Source organism: Budorcas taxicolor, chromosome 15 (genome assembly GCF_023091745.1).
Source record: "Budorcas taxicolor isolate Tak-1 chromosome 15, Takin1.1, whole genome shotgun sequence".
Classification (NCBI taxonomy): Eukaryota; Metazoa; Chordata; class Mammalia; order Artiodactyla; family Bovidae; genus Budorcas; species Budorcas taxicolor.
In genome coordinates, this window is record NC_068924.1 from 72,586,499 (window position 1) to 72,607,868 (window position 21,370).

General features: G+C 54.7%; 1 protein-coding gene and 1 non-coding gene across 2 annotated transcripts in view; one reads left to right on the forward strand and one right to left on the reverse strand.

The window, feature by feature from the left end:
- The first annotated feature begins 5,840 nt into the window (after nucleotides 1-5,840).
- Nucleotides 5,841-21,370, forward strand: part of CD82 (CD82 molecule) — a 56,030-nt gene continuing 40,500 nt past the window's right edge. The window contains 2 exon segments of the mRNA XM_052652395.1: nucleotides 5,841-5,996; nucleotides 6,329-6,380. The gene's annotated coding sequence lies outside the window, so the exon portion shown is untranslated.
- Nucleotides 8,666-8,788, reverse strand: LOC128061083 (small nucleolar RNA SNORA61). Its single transcript, XR_008200697.1, has one exon. It is a non-coding gene; the product is annotated as a small nucleolar RNA SNORA61 (small nucleolar RNA).

Genomic DNA, 21,370 nt, shown 5'->3' on the forward strand with positions numbered 1-21,370 from the left:
AAGGATGGAGACTCTGCCGTTACTGTTGCCGTCGTGCTTGGTGCTGCCACGCTGCAGGGCGCCCCTGCCCAGGTTCTGGGTCAGCTTCCCAAATGTGCCGAAAGCCCCATGAGGCCAGGGCTGTATGGGATTAACCCTCAGACCTTCAGATGTAGTAGGGGGCAGGGTGGGATCCAAGCAGTGGTCTAAATGATCTTTGTTAAATGGCTGAGACAGAAAATTAAAAAAAGAAAAGAAAGCAACCAACGGCTCAGTCCCTTTGGTGGGAACTTGGGGCTTCCCTTGTGGCTCAGCTGGTAAAGAATCTGCCTGCAATGGGGGAGACCTGGGTTCGATACCTGGGTTGGGACGATCCCCCAAAGAAGGGAAAGGCTACCCACTCTAATATTCTGGCCTGGAGAATTCCATGGACTGTATAGGCTATGGGGTTGCAAAGAGTCAGACACGACTGAGTGACTTTCACTTTCACTTTGTGTCCTGTCCCAGCTCCAACCCAGCTATAAGGGGCTTAGAGTTTAGATCCTCATCCAGTCCTTCGGAGAAGAAAGTAAAGACCTTGGCTGTGCTGAGCCTATTCAAATGCAGGCATTACTGTGCTCAACCATAGACTCAGGCTTGAGAAATTGCTATTGACCATTTCCTGGCCCGAGGCTCAGAAAGAGGACACAGCAAGGAGCAGGTGTGTGCCCAGCAAGGGTGGAGCCCAGCTCCCCAGAGACCAGCATTTTTCCTGCGTCTCAGGCAGGAAGGCGGGTGTTTTCAAGGCCCCGGGGGAGCTTTGATTCAGTGTGAGCCTTCAGAGATAGACCTGGTGCCTTGGTGCTGGTGGTCAAACTCTAGGTGTCTGTATCCTGCCCAACTTGGGCCTTTCCCATTGGAGTCAGTTTCTTGCGACTGAAAACCGGGTTGGCTATAAACTCTCACTTCTCTTCCCTTTGTCAGTTACTAATTATATGACCCTGAGCTGGTCACTTGCCTCCTCAGGGCCTCCGTTCCCCTATCTTAGAAATGGGACTCATAATAGTGTGTGCCTCCCAGGATTGTTGTTACGAAGATCCAACGGTTGCTATTTGAGTTTAGAACTTTAAAGACACGGTACAGGTCGAAGTTCTGAGGACTCTGAAGAAGGACAATCCTAAACAACCCAAACTCTCAAGACTATGTGTCCGTTACCAGGGTTCTGATTTATTTGTGCACAAATGGTTGTGTGAGCAAATATTGGGCACCTTTTTCTTTAAATCAGCTTAATTTGGATTCTCAGTTCCCACCAGAGGACTTTCTACTACAGTCATTCTGAGGTCCTGCTCAAAACAGATTGTATTTTTCAGATTGATTCTCCTGCCAACAGGAATATCTGAAACAATATTTTCTGTCCTGCAAGCACTTTTAGGACACTGCAACCCCTCATAGAGAGAAGGGGACTATGCCCCCACCCTTGAACCAAGTGGAATTTTGTGATTGTCTCTACTGACAGGAGGGCTTCCCAGGTGGCGCTAGCGGTAAAGAACTCGCCTGCCAACGCAGGAGCCGCAAGAGACGTGAGTTCGATTCATGGATTGGGAAGATCTCCTGGAGGGGGCATGACAACCCACTCTAGTATTCTTGCCTGGAGAATCCCATGGACAGAGGAACCCAGTGGGCTACAGTCCATAGGGTCTCAAAGAGTTAGACATGACTGAAGCAACTTAGCATGCACACGCCACTAATAGAACACAAAGGAAGTGATGCAACATGATTTCTGAGTCTAGGTTGTTAAACATCATAAAATGTCACATAACAGTTTTAAACATGTTTTGTGACATGTTTTAAACATAACATAGCTTGAAGTTTCTATCTTGATCTCTGTTAGCTCTTGAAACCCAGCCATCTTGCTATGAGGGGGCCCCAGAAGCCTGCCGGGCCTCATGGGGAGGAACAGTTCCTCAGCTCTAGCTGAGCTCCCAGCCAACAGCTGGCGCCAACTTGCTAGCCAGCTGGGTGAGTGTGCCATCTTGAAAATGGATCCTTGACTTCCAGTTGAATAGGTTGATATCATGTAGAGCAGCGAGAAGCCTTCCCTATGGAACCAACCCCAAATGGCAGATTCGTGGGCTGAATAAATGATCAGTGGTTTGTTACACAACAATCAGAAGCAGATGCACCTCTTGCCCTCCATTCTTCCCCCCAGAGCTGTAAAATGTCTTGGCCACTTACCTTGGCCCAGGCATCAGTGAGAGCCTGACACCCATGCTCTTGCACCACACAAGGACCTTCAGGTCTCCTGCTCGGCAGCTCCTGAGCCGCCTCTGGAGTGGAGAATCTTTTAAGAGGCTGCAGCTGCTGCTGCTAAGTCGCTTCAGTCATGTCCGACTCTGTGCAACCCTGTAGTCGGCAGCCCACCAGGCTCCCCCGTCCCTGGGATTCTCCAGGCAAGAACACTGGAGTGGGTTGCCATTTCCTTCTCCACACAACCACACCCCTTGGAGGTCTTGCCATAATCACGGTCTCCCCTATCTCCAAGTTGGTCATCTGAAGGCTTGCCTCAAGTCTTTCTAGAGTAGTTCTTCTTGCTCCTTTTCCTGCCTCCAGAACTCCCAGATTCACCTCTGGAATGGATTGGAGGTTTCCCAAAAGATTTCTGTCTGTAATCTCTCACTAGAGGTGGCTCAGCTCTCTGCCAGGAAAAAGCCCGAGGCAAGTTATGACAAAGGCTGACTCCAGCTGGAAGGAAACGCTGGAAAACCAACCCAACTTGATATTTCATTAAATAACTGAGACACACATATACTCAATGACTGTACCCTGAAGGCAATGGCACCCCACTCCAGTGCTCTTGCCTGGCAAACCCCGTGGATGGGGGAGCCTGGAAGGCTGCAGTCCATGGGGTCGCTAAGAGTCGGACACGACTGAGCGACTTCACTTTCACTTTTCACTTTCATGCATTGGAGAAGGAAATGGCAACCCACTCCAGTGTTCTTGCCTGGAGAATCCCAGGGACCGGGGAGCCTGGTGGGCTGCCGCCTACGGGGTCGCACAGAGTCGGACACGACTGAAGCGACTTAGCAGCAGCAGCAGCAGCAGTACCTTAAGCTTCTAGTGTGTGCCTGGCATTATGCTAGGTGCTTGAAAGACCAGGCTGAACGGCAGGGCCACTCATCGCCCTGGACAGGAGGCCACCTGTGTCTACCCAGAGCCTACACCCCAACCCCTCCTCTATCATGCTTCAGGTATCTAAAAACCTAGATATTGCTGCCTAAATGGCCCAAGCATAGTTTTAGGATTTATCTAAGCAACTTCTCCAGGTCCATCCAGGGGGACAACATGCCCTCCTATGCACCCCTAGAGATGTGACTAGTGGTAGCTGCAGGCAAGTTGTGTAGACAGAGTTTGGGCCTGTGGGCTGGGGTGTTCACAGGCCAGCATCCTAGGCTACTTGTGACACAGGGCAGAGATGGAGCTAGGAAGAGAACTGGGGTGGGAGGCATGGAGGGCTGGGGTCAGGGCCAACTTACTCCACACCGCCACATTCCCGCACAGAATTCCAGAGTACAAGAATTCTAAATTTCAGCATGGCCTTCTTGGTCGTTGTAAAGAACATTTCTCAAGGCAGAAGAACATGTTTTATTTTCAGTTCAGTTTGAGGAAGGGGGTAGGGAGGGATGATGGAATCCAGCTGTTTAGCCACCTGCCAATCACCATCACCAACACTCTCGGCTTGAGGGAAGGGATCTGGAGCAGGGTAGGAAAGGAAGGTAGTTTATGCCCATTTTGCACGGATTGGCTAGGGTGGGGAGTGGGAATCCAGCCCAAGGCAGAATAGCACCATCATTCTCAAAGTGTGGTCCATGGACCAGCAGAATCAATATCACCCAGGGCTTTTTAGGCTCTTGGCCCCCTGCAGGAAAGACAGGGTCCTTCTAGGGAGGACAACACTATGGGGCATTTCTAGGCTTAGAGGACTCCCCAACCCCACTCCTCTAGCTTCATGTGGAGATTCTATGAAGGAGACTTTTTACTAGAAAGAGAACAGTTATTTATTGAGTAGGCAGGGTGTCTAAGAGTGGCCAAACACTTCATGGGCATTACCACATTTAATCCTCAACAGCCACCCTCAAGATTGTTCCCATGATTTTCCCTTTCAAGGGCTCGGTCTAGAGAGGTTAATTAAGTACCTTCCTTATTTGCCTTGGGTCACAAGGCTCCCGGGAGCCTCCCTGGTCTTTGTGATTCTCACATCACACTAACTTCACCTTTATGCTGAACAGTGTTTCTCGAGTGTGACTTAGAATCACTCTGAAGCCTTGTTAAAGCAAACTTGCTAGGCTCACACCTCAGAGTTTGTTAATCAGTAGATCTGAGATGGGGCCCCCAAACACATGTTCCTAACAAGTTCCCAGATGCTACCGCTGCTGCTGCTGCTGGTCTGAGGACTGTGCTTCGGGAACCACCTTGTTGGGCAGGGATCCAGCTCCCCAGCCTACTCCACCCATGCAACACCAGCATAATCAAGTTCTTGTGAGATGTCAGTGAGATAATGGGAGAGAAAGAGCTTTGTCAGCAAGACAGGTCAATGGCTCTAGTCATTACACAGGGACCCGAGGAGGGCGATGGGATGCAAGTGGGGGTACCACAGCCATCTGAAGATCTTTTGCCACCCATCTTAACTCTGAGCCACTTCTCAAGAGAGAAAGCCACCTTCACAGGGATGGACCAGCATCCCCTCCCTGCCACCCAGCTCATCACCCCACGCCTCCTCCCCTTACCTCCGGCAGCCTGCTAGAACTGTCTCAGCAGCTGGCTGGCCTGGGCTACTTCTCCAGGGGCCAGTCCAGACAAGCTGGTGCAGCATCAAGCCTTATGATTCACGGCCCTGGGGCTGGGTCCTGCTCACCACCCGTGTGAGACTCGGGAGGCCCCTGACTTCCCTTCTCTGAGCCTCAGGTTGCTCATCGGTAAAACGGATGCAACACTTGGCCAGAGTCTTGTGAATTCAACGGCCAGTCCTTGTAAAGTACTCTTCTTAAGCCAGAGTTTGGCATAGAGCCTGGCCCATGGCGAGAGTTCAATCCGTGGTGGCTGTTAGTATTTTCAAATCGTGTCTGGGTCCAAGCTACGTCTTGATAGAGGCCCGGACTTGGAACGCAAGCCGCTCCCACGCCGCCGTTCCCCGTTGCACCCGGATATACCCGCCCTGGAATGCCAAGTGTGGGCCCACCCCCACCCCCACCCCCCGCCGCCCGGAGGCGTGCCTGCCCGGGCTAGGGTTGCCAAAGCAGGGCAGGATTAGACAGGCGGTGAAGCGAGGGAAGGGGCGTTCCTAGGGAGTGGCCTCTTCCTAGGAGGGCTGGTGGCGGGGGGATATAGCCCCGGAGCGAGGGAGGCAGAGGCAGGGATGCTGGGAGGACCTTCCAGCGGCCTGGGAGGAGCCTGGGAATGTTGAGGAAGGCTGAGGAGGGGGCGGGACCGTTAGGTAGCGCTGAGACGGGGCGCTTCCCACCCAGCCTGGGCTGGAGCTCAGGGCCTGGGCCAGAGAGAGCTTTTTATCCAGGCAAGGCCCGGCGGCTGGAGGTGGAGTGGGGTAGGCCTAGGGAGGGCCCCATCCCCAGGGTGACCGTGGGGGCGGGGCCGACCGGGAGTGTTTTTGGGGGGAGCCGTAAGCGGGGCGGGGCAAGGGGCGCAGCTCCACTCGCCACAGGGCCCGAGGCGGGGGAAGGCCGAGGCGAGCAGAGCCGGGTCGGGCTGGGAGCCCAGCCACGTTCCAGCAGAGCCTGGCGGCTGAGCTGGAGGCGCGGCCTGGGCCCGGTCCGGAGGCCGAGGGGCGTGCTCGGGGGGGCGTGTCCTCTGGAGGGGGCGGGGCCAGGCCGAGGCCGTTGAGTTCCCCGAAGACCGCTGGGAGGGGAACGGACGATCGAGCGACTGCACCCGGCGCTGCGCAGTCGGACGCGGAGCACTGGGGCGCAAGCGGACGACTCTTGAGCTTGCAGCGCCGAGCTAAAAAAAAAGAGCAGAGGCGGCAGGTGAGAAGTGGGTGGGGGAGGCCCTCCGGCAAACCAGAAGCAAGGTTAGTCTTCGCCCCCAATTTCCAGAGCCCGCTCGGGGCAGCTTTCTCGGAACAAGTGACAGGTCGGGCCGCGCAGGCAAGCTGGTGGTTGATTGAGAAGGAGCTTAAGTTCCCAAGTCCTAACCGCCACCCGCCTCCCAGTTCTCTGCCTCCGCCGCGCACCAGCTGGGTGACCCCAGGCGCGTCCCCCTCGCCCCCGGATTAACCGGCTTTGGACCTCTCGGGTTCCAGTATAAGGAGGGGCTGGACCCAGGTGGACTCCGTGCTTCCACTGCCCTTTCTCGCTAGGAACCCTCGGAAGGTGAGGCCGGCAAGTGAAAGCGACAGCGGACTGCAACAGGTATTTCAGATCGCGTCACCCAGACTAGTCTGTTTCCCTGCAGAGTGGCACTGAGCAAAGCCGGCTCTCTGTGAGCTTGAAGCGCATTGCTTTAAGGGTCTCTCACTCGTTCCTCCGATGGGACTTGAACTCACAGGGCTGGGAAAGCTGGAGAGCGGAGGGGGCGTGGTGACCCAAGTCTGGGAGGTCTCAGCCTTCCCTTCCCCACACCTGTGAGAGCCCAGTAAGACGTGGGGTGGGAAACTCAGCGGGGACTTTGCCCACCGCGGCACCCCCCCCCCCCCCCCGCCCCGCGCGCCCCGCCCCGTCCCAGGGCTTTTCCAGGTGAGGAGGCTTGGGAGGCCCCTGGCGGAAGCTAGGGGACAAGTTCTTATCTGGGTGAGTGGGGAAGACAAGGGAAAACCCCACCAAACGTTGGGCCCAAAGTCAAGCTCAGGGCCTAGGGCGCTTGCTGCATGCCAAGTTCCTTCTTGGGCTGGAGGTTTCTGTCCCTGTGGCGGTGGGTGTTCTGTGTTGGGCCCTAGTAGCTAGTTCGGTGGTCAAGGAGTTGGGACCACATTGATTTGGGTTCCAGTCACTTTTCATGCTTCAGTTTCCTCATGTGTAAAATGGGCATAGTGATGATAATCAATGGTAGTGGTGGTGGTGGTTGTTTAGCTGCTAAGTTGTGTCCCTCTCTTTTGTGACCCTGTGGACTGTAGCCTACCAGGCTCCTCTGTCCATGGAATTTCCCAGGCAAGAATACTGGAATAGGTTGCCATTTCCTTCTCCAGGAGATCTTCCCGATGACCCAGGAATTGAACTTGCAACTCCTGCATTGGCAGGTGGATTGCTTACCACTGAGCCACCTGGTAGGGAGGACATAATACAATAATGTGTGTACAGTGCTTAGCAAGGCGCCAGGCACCCAGTGAGCCCTCCCTGTGTGACATCTGCTCTGATGTGGATGGGCAGGTGATAGACTGGCTTCCTGCCTGGGAATGAGACTGTTTTTGGAGGGCTGGCTGAAGCTCCTGACCTTGTGAGAGCCAAAACCCGCCACCTGCCACCAGCAACACTTTGTCCATTTTGGGGTTGGGGGGGGGCATGTCATCTAGACCAAAGACTAACTGAGTTTTGGGTAATACTCTTGCAGTCGTTAGGTATCTGGCTAAATAACCCCCCAGATGTTTACTTAACATCTATTATATATCAGATGGAGCTAGGTGATGTGATGTAGAAATGAACTAGCCTTCGGGTTCTGCACTCATTTTGAGTTGCTCCCAGTGGGGTCCCTATCCCCACCATGCCTCTGCTGGAGAAGATAACTCACACCCAGAGCTCAAGGCCAGATGAGATGTCATGGATATGGAACTGCTCTGGCGGCCAGAATCCAGCTCTTCCATTGCATGCTGGGTTCAGGGTGGTGGTGAGGGGCAGTGTGTGCACCTCTTATCTGTTTGATCAGGGTTGGGCACTGAAGGTGACTGACTCCTCGAATCTCCTGGCAAGATGAGCCCTATACTTTGGAACCAGCTGGAGAGCACTACAGGAGGAGGAGCTGGCAGCCCACTGCAGTATTGCAGCCCGGAGAATCTCATGGACAGAGGAGCCTTACAGGCTACAGTCCATGAGGCCACAAGAGTTGGGCACGACTTACGCCACCATAGGACGGAGTTTGACTGAGGGCCGTACTATTAATATGTGGAGGGACAGCATGTGTAGGTATGGGAGGGGTGGTGCCCAAGAGAGGTGAGACACTAGGGAAACCAGGGCAGGGGGTGAAGGGGCTTCCTGGAGTTGTTGAGACTTGAACAGGACTTTCTGCCCGCGATTCCAAGTCCTGCTTGGGCTTAGATCAACTTGGGGCCCCAGACTCCCTCTCTAAGCTTTTGAGTGGCATAAGATTAAGAGTTTGGTATGGTGGGGAGGGAGAGGGGTCAGTAGGTATTGCCTGTGTGGGGCACAGGGAAGAGATGTTCCTTTCCAACAGTGCTTAGTAAACATCTAGTGGAAAGTCCTCCCACCACCCCTCCACCCCATGTGATGACTGGCGGATGGTGACACACTGACCCCATCCTTAGTTGCTTACAATCTGGTAAGGAACTTGGACAAGGGGACTCTGATAGGAGATAGACGAAGAGTCAAAGGGATCTTCAGGAAAGTTTCTGGAGCAAGTGGAGTCTTGGGTGGGCCTTAAGCATTTCAAAGGTTTCAGCATCCACAGCCAAGGCAGTGTTTTGGGTAGATATGGATGCCTAGAGGAAGGTAAGGGGGTCAGCGTGTTCAGGGGAATTTTTTTTCAACCTTGTTTGAAAGTAGCCCATATGCTATACAGCAGATACTATAAGCACAGCCTCAGTACCACTGTGCCTCCTTTTATGACCACCAAGACCAGGGTTCAGATTTGATGGAAAAGGGGAGAGGGGTCAGGGAATTTTGAAGAAGCAGCTTGATTAACCAGTCTGGCTGAAGAGTTGACTCAACAGGAATGGGAAGGGAGAATGGTAGGTTGCATCAACTCATGGAGGACTTTGAATGCCAAGATGAAATGTTTGGATTTGCCTTATAGACCTTGAGGGCTGCTGAAGGTTTTCGAGCAGGGGAGTGACCTTGTCAGAGTGGCACTTTCGGATGGACGGTCTGCCAGATGTGCTGGGGTTCAAGACCCAACGGTCAAGGGAGAATGAGCCAATGGCACTAGTGATAGGGAAGGAGGGCCCACAGGGGCTTTGGGGAGGTCTGGGGCTGGGGTTGGGGGGAAGGCACTGTTGGAGGGGAGGGAAAAGCGAGTGTCCCAGAGTGTCTAATGTGCCCTGTGTGTCTTTCTATCCCCCACCCAGCCTAGACCGAGGAGCACGGCAGACATTCAGAAAGGTGGCTGGGCTGGGTGGGTACGGACGCTGGGGAGGGTGATGAGTGCTACAAAGTGATAGAGAGGGAGTCGCCCAAGAAGGCTCTGTGTTTGCCCATGCAGGACAGGCGGCTGGGCTGGGCGAGTGGAGGGAACATGAGCCAGTCGTCAGGGGGCGGGGGCTGGAGAGCTGGGTGTTTGGAAAGAAGTGCCTGCAGCCCCTCCCCTCCTCGTCCAGCCCAGGGAGGGCCGGGGTGAAAGGTTAGCCAGTGGGAGCACACATTTCTCACATGGTGGGGGGATTTTTTTTGGTTCCTCCAGGGCTCCTTTGAAGTTTCGGCAGTGTGGGGCAGTCCCCTCTCTCTTGAGGCCTCAGAGTTTTGAACCACTGTCTGGAAGCTCCTCCCCACCTTCGCACCCCCCAACCCTGGGGGCAGCCCCTGTCCCCCTCTGAGACCCAGACAGCCCCTCCCGGCGGCGCAGAGGGTAGCAACCCCAAGCCCCAAGCATTCCTTTTGAGTTGTAGCATCTGGGGCCCGCTGGCACCCCGTGGTTTTGGCTTGGCCTTGACCCCTCGCTCCAAATCTTTAAACCCACTTCCTCTACCCCACGGGGAACTCAGGGGGCGGTTACGATTTCACCGAGAGCATCAAACGGTCAGGAGTTGGCTGTGTGAGAGGCAGGCAGGAGGGAAAAGCCTCGGCCCCTCTCCGGGACAGACCAGGGCCAGGGGTGGAGGGGATGCCGGTTTAATCTCAGCAGGAATTGTCCTGCCCACCGGCTTCCCCTCCCATAAGCCTGGGTCTGAGGAGCCAGGAGGGAAGCCCAGAGGTAAACATGGGCTGAGTGTCCTGCTACGCCGGCTTCCCTCTTCCCCTCACCCCCTGATGCTGCCTGGGAGGAGGTGGACCACAGGCCCAGGGCCTCTGTGATGGGCCCACTGGGTGTCTGAGGGCTGCTTGGTTCTTGACTCATCCCCGGGGTTCCCCTGACACTGTGGGTTTCCTGTGAGCAACAGATTCACTCTGGGCTGACCTGGAGAGGCAGTTGAGGGGAGGGAAGAGGCCTGCAGTCTGTGTCTTAGACTTTGTCCTGGTTCCTCTGTGTGACTTTTCAGCAGTTCCTTCTCCTCTCTGGGCTGTCCTTCCCTGCTCTGCTAATGACTTATTCTTTACTTGGCTCTCAGGAAGTTCTGTAACACCGGACACTTGCAAAGGAGGGTACATGTGAGTGTGTGTGTGCACACACATACACACAAAACACAGGGTCCGCACAAAGTGGAACTGGGCAACTCCTCTCAAACACATGGTAATCGATCCCGCTTCCTAGCCTTGCCTACCTCTTACCTGAAGCACCCTTGCTTCTTTCTGCCTGTCCACACAGATGTGGTGATGGACAGGGAGGCCTGGCGTGCTGCGATTCATGGGGTCGCAAAGAGTCGGACACGATTGAGCGACTGAACTGAACTGAACTGAACTGACACAGATTAGGAATATAGACTAGCATGGTGGTGAAGAACTGGAGCTGCAGTTTTGGCCCTGCCCATCCCTAGCTAGGTGACCCTTTCTGAGCCTCAGTTTCTGAATCTGTACATTGGGGATAATCATGTTTAATACTTCATAGGGTGACGTGAGGATAAAACAAAAAAACTGCATGTGACTCGCTTAGCAGTTTTCTGCCTGCACGTGGTGAACCCTCCTTCAATGAGAGCTGCCATTGTCCTTGCTTTCTACATCTGGCTAGTCTTTCCAGGCTGTACCGGGCTGCTCCTCAGGCCCCCAGAAACATTCCCCAGAGCCGCAGCCTTCCGTACAGGCCCTCCGTGCCTTGCCAGCGTTTGTGTGCGTGTGTCCCAAGACACCAGTCATTTCCGCCTGCGTGGTGTCCTTCCTGGGGGTCACTGGGTTTCCCCAGCGTGACTCTAAGCTTCCTGAGGGGAAGTGGGTCTAAACGTCAGTGGCAGACTTCCTTCAAAACCCTTCCTTTCCCTTCCCTTCTTCCCTCTGTGCTTGTCCACACGGAGCCCTTGCCTCCCCGCTGCTGTCTTGCGGCACACGGATTGTGTCCCTGGGAACCCTCCCAGTCAGGGACTGCCCCGTCCATCTCTGTGTCCCCACTCCAGGCACAAAGTCTGGCCCACAGCGGGCACTTAGGAAATGGAGTTGGAACGAGTGAGTGATTCTCCTCAGGGTGGCCCAGTGGGACCCAGTTTGAGCCAGATCCTCGGTGACTCCTGGGCAAGGGTGGGGCCGGGACGCAGGGTCTCACGCCCCTGCCTTGCCCTTCAGGACTGCCCACCCTGGGCCTGGAACTGGGGTCCAGGGAGGTGGGAACAGGGCGCCTGGATTGCTTCAGCCTGGGTTTCGGCTTCCCATGTGAGGCCTGGCCTTTCCCCTCCTGAGAGGGGAAGAGCCCAACTTCCTCCAGTCCCAGCCTGGTGGGGGCATCTCCGGCCTTTAGCGAACCCTGACTCAGCCAGAAAAGCTACCTTCAAGTCAGCAGTTATTTGTGCCAGGTCCCCCTGTCCCGTGAGGCGCAGGCTCAGGGCTGGGAGATGGGAAGATGCCCTCCCAGACCCCCGCTTCCCCCAACGTTATCCCCGGAGACCACCTGGTGAGGAGCTCTGGAAGGCCTGTCCGCTCTCCCCTCTGGCTTCTTTCCTGGCTTATTTCTTTGCCTTTCTCTGGGCCCCACCCCTGACTTGCCCTGCTGTGTTGAGGGGTGATCCAGGATGGGAACTGCTGAGGATTCCAGACCTGGGCCCATAGGACCTGTGCAGGGAAGTGGATGAAGTGCTGTAAATGGGGCGCTAGGAAGCCTGGTTCGGTTGCGGGCTCTGCTGTGAAGTGGCAGCGTGAGCTGGGCCAGGGGGCTGGTCCCCTAGGCCAGTTCCCTTGCTTCTCAGGCAGTAACCGCTCCAGAAGCCCGCCAGAGGTCCAGCTGGCCTCGGCCCAGGACAGTGGAGAAGGAACCGCAGACCACATCGAGGGCTCTGGAATCGGACTATCATTTCTGCTTCTGCTATTTACCTGCTGGCTGTGACCTTAGGCACACCCTAAGGGTCTTAACCCCTCTGCCCATCCGTTTCAGCATCTAAACAGTAGACAGTTATAGTATGTCTCTCATAGGGTTGTTTGAGAATGATATGAATCAATGGATGTGAAGCCTGTGTGATATGTACCTGGCACACAGTGAGTGCTTTCTATTACTATGTGCCAGTTGTTTGGGGTAATGTTGCTATTATTAATGTGCTTGTGCTCAGTCACTGTAGCCCACTAGGCTCCTCTGTCCGTGGAATTTTCCAGGCAAGGATACTGGAATGAGTTGCCATGTCCTACTCTGGGGAATCTTCCTGACCCAGGGATTGAACCCACGTCTCTTGTGTCTCCTGCCTCGGCAAGTGGCTCTTTTACTACTCTGCCACCTGGTAAGCCCATAGGGAGCAGGAGTTAAGTCTTTGGGGGCAGTCTTTGGTGAATGGCTTGAGTCTGGGAATCTGGAGACCTGAGTTCTGACCCCAGCTCATCCTTTTCTTGCCATGTGACCTTGGGCAAGAGATAGCCCTTCTCTGGCTGCAAAACTCTTATTATCGTACATTTGGCTGCACTTGGCTTTTGTAAGAGAAGCCCATGCGATATCACATTGGGGAGCTGCAGGGTTTTATTTAGGGAAAGGGCTTGTGGGTGCCCACCCTGTTCTCCTGCCCCAAAATAGTCACTGGAGGTGGGCAGGTCCCCACAGTGTCGTAGAGACACCTCAGAAACAGAATGAGCGAGTGCTCCCCCGTGATTGCATTCAACAAGGCTAAAAACTAGATGAATACATTTATATACAACATAATAATGGGATTATCTAGATCAAATTACAGGCTTTTTTTTTTTAACTTTTCCCCATTTTCTGAATCTTCTGCAATAAACCCGCATTATTTTTATGCTCAAGAAAGAAAGAACAGACATGATAAAGCTATCAAAAAACGTACTATACATATTTAAACAGAAATGCATTATGTGAACTTGGGGATCACATTGAGGGTTTTGTTGTTGTCAATAAATCATATTTATTTCAAAAGGGGGTGGGGTGTTGGTTTGAAATGAATGTCAATTTGTCAAGCCTCAAAAGACTGAGGGAGTGTCTGTGGAGGAAGCCAAGAGTCAGACATGTATGGGAGCCCACTCCAGCCTGCATCGTGGTGGACACGCCCTGCGTGCTGCCTGGCGTTGAGAAAGCATTTCAAAAGTCTTTCACTCCAGAGGGCTGACTTTCCTCACTTGTCAAATAGGAATGATAATAATAACAAACAATTCAGAAGGATGCTGTGAAGGTTACAGGAGCTTCACACTTGAAGTTTAGAGGGAAGCCCTCTCCTGAATTTGGAACCAAGCGAAAAGCGCAGTTGCAAAGGAAGGCAGGATCTGGTGCCCGGAGGGCTGGCTCACTCTTCCCTGGAACTGGCAGAGTTACGTGTCCGGTCACAGGAGGCTCTGAACAGGAGCCAGCCTCTCCACAAGAGCTGGTAGCATGTAGGGGAGTAGACCAGATGGAATGCTTCCAGCAGACAGCCTGGTTCACTGAGAAGGGGAGACTCCCACTGAGAGTACTGAGTACATCTCCCAGATGAACCAATCAGACAAGCCGCTGCTGGGGGTCCTGGCAAGAAGCGAAGACGTGGGTGGAGCCAGGCCTCAGGTGTTCGGCCCGCATGAGTGTTCAGGGAAACAGGTGGAGAGAAGAATATGTGTTCCACCTCATACCTACAGGGCGCTTCTAATGATACCTGGTAGGCAAACACTGATTAATGTTCATTTGACGTTGCTGACGATAATGTTAGCAATGAGTAATTCTACTACTGAGGCTGGAAAATCACTCTCCCACACACTGTCTTAGGAGATGGAATATGAGAATGCTGTTGCAATGGGACACGGTGAGACGTCCTTATGTATAAAGGAGATAAAAACTCAGTGGGGGTGGATATGACTGGTTTGTCTGAGATCTCGCCGCAAGTGAGTGGGTAGCCAGGCTCTGGGTCACTGTCGGGCACCTAGGCAGAGAGGCCTCCGTGGCCTGACCCCTGGCCTCTCTGAACTCACAGCCGCAGGAGGCCGTGTCGGAGGCTCTCCAATGCCCCTCTGATCCCTTCTCTCACAACTTTCGGTGAGGATTAGATGAGATCATAGTTCTGGGTGAAACAGTGGTGGGCCCAGCAGAGTACACCCTCCATTCAAGCCAGAGGATGATGAGGGTGATAGTGATGAATGAAGGCTGCCCCTGCCTCCCCTTTGGGGAAATAACAGAGTCCTTCTTCCCCAGAGACCGAGGTCCCTGATCTGGAGTGAAGGACTTTTCTGGGGCTATTTGGAAATCTGGGGTCAGGAGGACCTTGGGCCTCTATGGGCTCAGTCCTCCATGAGACTGTCCGAGCTCAGCCTCCACCCACGTGTGCTTTTGGCCGAGAGCGAGGGCAAAGCTGGGGGCTTGTGACTAAATTCACAAGATCATATAATGCCGTCCTGTGAGCAGCATTATAGTTCCCTGAGTCAACCTATCTGCCCTGTCTGATCCCAACATTAAGCCTTTGCTCGCACACCTCAAGGCTTGGAGAACTCACTGCCTTTCATCTCCGGATGGATCGGACTCTTAAAAAATATCGTGTAGAATTTGAACGAATCTATCCTCCCTTCCATCTGTTGGTCCTGATCATGGTCGTGGGGACCTCTTGGAGACCATGCAGAGTATGATAACTCCCTCAGTGTGTGCGTCGGGGGGTGGCAACCAAGCCTCCCTTATAGCACCCTCCCCCTCTGCCCTCAGGTCAATGATTCTGATGTAGGAAAGATACATTTCTATCATCTTTTTTGTTTTTGTTTATTTTTACTAATTTTTATTGGAGTGTTGTTGATTTTCAATGTTAATTTCTGATGTACAGCAAAGTGAATCAGTTGTAGATATAATCAAATATCCATTCTTTTTAGATTCTTTTCCCATATAGGTCATTACAGAGTATTGAGTAGAGTTCCCCATGCTACACAGTAGGTTCTTATTAGTTATCTATTTTATATATAGTAGTGTGTGTATGTCAGTACCAATCCATCTATGCCAATTAAAAAAAAAACCTTCATCTCTGCCTGAACTAATGGGCCCTTTAAAAAAAAAAAGACTTTCTAATTACTGAAGAAATAGTTTTGTGGAAGAAGTTTGAGGGTGAAGAACAGATGCAGAGGAGGAAATAACTGCTCAGAGATAAGTCCTGAGAAGGGTTTGGTGTTCACACACACACACACACACACACGCACACACACGCCCGCGCGCGCGCGCGCGCGCGCGGTTGGAATCTCACATATGAACCACTTCCTTGCTGTTGCTTTTAGGTTAACACTCTGAGGAGGGTTTTTCCATGCTGTTCACTATTCTTCCACAGCGTGTTTCCCAGGTCCATAGCGTCACACCACATGGATCTGCTGTGACCCAGTTAAACACACCCCTGCCATTGCACATTTAGGCCGTTCTGAATTTTTCATTCATGCCCACGTTGCCATAGTGACCACCTTGTCCATATGTCTGTTTGGTTCTCAACTTGAGTGATCTCCACAGGCTGAATTCTTCAAAGTGGCTTTCCTGACAGATGATTTTTAAACTCAAGGTCTGAGGACCAGATTCTCAGGGAAACCCCTCTCTGTGATACATACCAGAGTGTATGTGCCCCCCTCCCCTACATTTAGCTCCAGGTCCCCTGAGGGGAGGCTTCCCTCGTAGCTCAGTCGATAAAGAATCTGCCTGCAATGCAGGAGACCCGGGTTCAATCCCTGCGTCGGGAAGATCCCCTGGAGAAGGAAATGGCAAGCCACTCCAGTATTCCTGCCTGGAGGATCCCATGGACAGAGGGGCCTGGCAGGCTTCAATCCATGGGGTCGCAGGAGTCGGACACAACTTAGCGACTAAACCGCCACCTCCTGAGGGGAGGAGGGGCACCAGTCTGTCCCTCGGTGCCGAGCAGGCTCACGGAGGGAAGCAGGCAGGCTCTTGGGTCATGCATGTGGAACAGTCAGTCAGAGACAAAGAGAAAGACAGATATGAAGGAGATTTTCCTCTACGACTTCAGTCTGACTTTTGACCCTCCTGTCAGGGAGCCTGGCATGTCATTAACTAATTATGGGATCTTTACTATTTAATGACCTCTCTCCATGGTGACGCCTTCCCAGCAGCCTGCTGGGAGCCAGGGAATGGGAGATGAGTCTGTGGGAGGGAGTTTCTCTGGAATAGGAGGCGGGTCATGGGGTGTTGCAATGGTTCTCAAACCCTGACACACATCAGAGTCTCCTGGAGGGTTTGTTAAAACGCAGATCGTACAGTTTCTGGTTCCGTCCGTCTGGGGTGCAGCCTAGGAATGTGTGTCGCTAATGTGTTCCCGGGACGTGCTGCTGGTCTTGGTGTGGGATCCCAGTCTGAGAACAATGGAGTAGTGGGTTAGGGCAGAGGCGGCTCTGCAGTGAATTTCAGCTCCTGGGGTTGCTGCCGGTAGGAACCTTGGCTTCTTTAACAAAGGCTGGTGTGAGATCTGAACTCAGCTTGCCCCTGCCCCCAGCTCATCACCCTTCTCCAGGATGCACTATTATATAACCGTGTGCAAGAGGAGAAGATAATCACCACCATTTCCACTTTATGGAAAGGAAAACTGAGGCTCTGACAGGTGACCTGATACATCCAAGGAGAGCCACCAGGAGCTCTAACATAGGACCCCTGACGTCACCTTTCCATGCTCCTCCCGAATACCCTCCCCCGACCAAATGTGCATGCTGTCTCGGGCTTCCCCCACGCCGGGGTCATGCAGGAGCAGAGATGCAGTCCCTGAGCCCTGCGCCTGCCCTGGGGGACTGACTCCACATGAGGGGACGGGAAGCCAGGTTCCCCCGCATCGCCTCTGAGCCAGTGTCTTGCTCTGCATCTCACCCCCACTGACCATCCAGTAATGTGATCTCCTGCCGAGATCTCATGTCCTCCAGCCAGTTTACGTTCCCAGTTATGGTTCTGGGCCGCTTTTCTGGGAGGCTGGCAACTTTTCTCTGGTTGAGCCCAGGCGCTGTCTGGCAGGCCGAGCAGTGGAAGGGGAGAGAGCCCCGTCTGATGTGTGCCAGGCCTGGCCCTGGACACTTTGCAGCTGTGATGTCTGGTCATCCTCCCACCAGCCCCCTTCCCCCAGTAGAGGTTATCATACACACACACACACACACACACACACACACACACCTATTTACAGATGAGAAAACTGAAGCTCCCAAGGCTGGAACCACTTGTCCAAGGTCACAGCTGAAGGCAGCAGAGCTGGGCTTTCATTTCTATACCCCAAGGTTGGACCCCTGGTCCAGAGTGGTAGCAAGTCGTGGAAGGAGCTGGGCTGTGGGGGACACAGCCTGTGCCCCACCCACCACCCTTGCAAAGAAGGTCAGCCCAAGCGACAGGGCTCCCCGGGAACTCGGGGTCTTGCAGTGGGAGGACTCTGGCCCGGCCACCAGGAGCCATACTTCAAATCACGCTCAGTTGCCCCCTGGCTGCGTGACAATGGCAAGTCAGCCTGTGCCTTGGGGTGCCCAAGTCTTCATTTCTCATAATGACACCTTATGCTTTATAGCTTTTAGCAGTTTTCTCATGTCCTTACTCCTGCAAGCCTCCCAGCCCCTTATGAAATAGGAGGGGGTGGTGATTACTGGGCCCACTTCACCGATCATGACAGAGGCTGTAAGCGAGATGTCCAGGATCCTACAGCTAAGGAGGGCCTCGAGCCAGGACTTGAACCCGTGTTGTCTTTGCTTCCCATCTTGAGCCTGGTCCAGCACCCCAGCTGCCTCCTAAGTAAGAAGGGAGAACTCTGGGCTCCTTTTGCTCTCAGCTCACGACTGGGGACCCCAGGGCTCTTAGTTGGGCTGTTGGCTCTTGGGTGCCAGGGGCCAGGACTCCAGGAAATGCTGGCCAGAGGCCCTCGCTCTGGGCTGGGAGCCACGGAGAAGGAAGATAGGGTGGTCCAGGCTGCCCCTGTTACCAGTTCCTCCCCAGGCCCAGGGATGTAAGGTCCCTGGTGGACAGGGTGTGGTCTGGCCAAGGTCCTCCTCACATTTCAGCCCCTGCTCCCCCTGAGGACTGTACCTGCCCTCCAGATATACCATGCAGAATTTTCCAGATCTCAGGACTCAGCTCCCCTGCCCTCTGGTTCTGCCTGAATGCCTTCAGCTCCTCCTCTCCTGATCTGGGTCTTCCTCCTTCCCTCCAGACCCAACTCCAACCACCTTTTTCCCTGTGGCCAAGCCAGCTTAGCTGTCTCAGGTTCTGTCCTGCGGGTGAGCTGTCTCATAGGATTAGTTAATGCTCCAAGGTGGCAAAGAGGGCAGCGACTGGCTGCTGTGGGCCCGAGCCCCCAGGGGGTCTGTGTGGGCTGCGGACAGCTGAGCTACCTACGGTCAGCCTCAGACCATGAGCAAGTCACTTCTCCTCTCTAACCACCAGCTTCTTTCTAAAAATTAGAACGCCATCTTCCTCACCAGTCACTGTGAGGCTGGCGTGAGATGCAATGGATAAAACACCAACTGCTGATGTCCAGTGGGTTTGAGGCTCTCAGGAAACGCTGGCCACTCCCCTTTCCCTGCACTCAGCTTGGGGTTCATTCCTCTTCCACCACCCAGTCCAGGGGCTGGGTGTCTGGTTGGGCCTTGGTGTCAGGCCTGAACTCTGTCTGCTCAGGTTGGGGGGTGTTCTAGGCAGATAACGGGAAGATAGGGCAAACAGACAGAATCAGCTCCCAACAGGCCCTGCCAGCCCCACATTGTGGCCCTGGGCACGGGCCTCCTGAGCCTCAGTTTCCAGGTCTGTGGAAGGGGCACATGCCTATGACCTGTGTTCCTAGGGTCACACGGGGCCTCCTGGGAGAGCTGGAGTACTAGGGGTGGGAATTCAGGTGGCCTGAAGCACTGTGTTTTCCCTCCCAGGAGCCTGGAGTCTGGCCAGTCACAGTTCATTTCCATGTCCACTTTCCTCCTGCGACACAAACAGTCCCCGTTCCCTCTGGCCCCCCGGAGGCTCATCAGGCTGCTGTGTTCCTGGCTCTGGGCCTGGTGTGCGGGGTTGCCAGCCCTCCGGGCTCCTTTCTTCCTGTGCAGCCCAGAGAGCCGGCCCAGGCCCGAAGCCCTACCTGATGGAAGGAGGGTCCCTGTGCTGAGAACTCTCGGAACCCCATGCCTGGTCCCTGGGGCTCACAGGGGGCACAGATCTTAGCAGCAAGCCCCTTTCCTTTCCACTTTATCTGTCTGTCTGTCTGTATACCCTCCTCCTCCCAACTGCATGTGGCCCGGAACCTTCTCACGGTGATAATAATCGCCATACTTCCCTTGATTGTGCGACAGCATTTTTATTCTCCAAGCCTGTCTCCTCCCTGTAAGGTAGGAGTGAACTGCGGTTATCTGAGACAGGGGAGGGGACTTTTCAAAGCCTGCAGTGGGGGCCTCATGACCTGTCTCCCCAGCCCCATTCCCCAGCCCTCAGTGGCCGTTCGTATCTTGGCTGCATTTTGCCGCAGGCGTGCCCCTGGAGTCAGGAGTGGGAAGTGGGTAGTGAGAAGGTAAGGGTGGCGGAGCTCTAGGTTTCCAGGGTCAGGTGGCAGGTTCCCTGCTTTAGGGGCCAGTAGAGGGCCTACCCCCACGGCTGAGGCAGGGCAGCTGAGGGTGATGGACGAGGAATGAGAGTGTGGGGCTGCCTGGGCTTTCGTCTCTCCTCCCCAGGGCCCGAGCTGGGGAGGTCCCAGGGGGCTGTTTGGGACCTGGGTGCTCGTTTTGGTGGCTTAGGTGCTGCTGCCTGAGGTCAAGTCCCTCATCCGGCTTCAGCTCCTTTAGGCCTGGGAGTGACTCTAGCACCTAGCTGGTGATAAAGACCCAGGCTCCTCAGGAATTAGCATGTGTGTGTGCGTGCGCCTGTGTCTCTGTGTGTGTGTGTCTGTGTGCATGTGTGTGCCTGTGTCTTTATGTGTATGTCTGTGTGTGTGCATTTGTTTCTGTGTGTGTCTCTGTGTTGTGTTTGTGTGTGTGCGTGCGCCTGTGTCTCTGTGTGTGTGTGTCTGTGTGCATGTGTGTGTCTGTGCCTCTGTGTGTGTGTGCGCACGTTTGTTTCTGTGTTGTGTTTGTGTGTGTGTGCATGTGTTTCTACGTGTGCGTATATTTCTGTGTGTGTGTGCCTCTGTGTATGTGTGTGGTGTGTCTGTGTGTGTGTAGGAAGAGGGGGTGCTTGTCCAGGCACTGCTTGGCACTCCCTGAATCTGGGGGAGGCTGAGGCTGAGAAGAATGGGCTGAGGAGGGAATGGGCCTTGGCTGAAGGCTGGTGGGAGAAGGGTGGTGCTGGCTGGTCCATCCAGGAGGCCACAGCGGGTGGCAGGGCTCTCGGCTACAGAGGCAGGTGAGGGCAGAGGGCTGGTCAGGGGGCAGAGCTGAGCTGGCTCCCAGGGTGCTGTCCTGCCTGGACCAGTAAGGCCTGCAGTCCTGGTCAGGGGTCGCTTCAGGGCCCCCTGGGCCCTTCGCATGGAGACCGCAGGGCCTGAGGTCTGGAGCCCGGAGCCCTGGCCGCCCTGGAGGCCCGCTTCACCGGGGGTCTGTCTGCCCTCCGCCTATCATTCTCTCTCTCTTTCCGTATCCCTGCCTGTCTCCCTCTCCCCGCCTCTCTTTTTACCTCCCCTGCCACCAGCGCCCCATCAGTCTCCTGTGCCTCTGAAGCCAGGGCATCTCTGGAGGGCCTAGCAGGGACTGAGGGGCCACCCTGGCCGAGCCCAGCGTAGGGGAGCTGTCCCGGCCCTGCCCCTCTGCAGTCCCGGGGGGCCCTGGGTAAGGGAGCCCCCACAGGCTGTGCTGGTCTCCCCTGTGACCCGCTTTCCCACCCCAACTGCCATGTGTCTGGGCCGGTTACAAGCCCAATGCTCTGCCTGGTAACCGGGGACCGGGTTCTGCCCGCCGTGTGGAGGTGCAGCCCTTCCCCCCAGCCTTGGGGGGCCTGGACCCCTGCAGCTGACCGTGGAAATGGGTCCCCTGGGCCATTCCTCCCTGGAGCCCATGCCCACCACAGGGAGGACTGTCTGTGCTGGAGTCTGGGGTGAGTGCCGTGGACACTCTGGGTGTTCAGAGGCTCTCAGGAT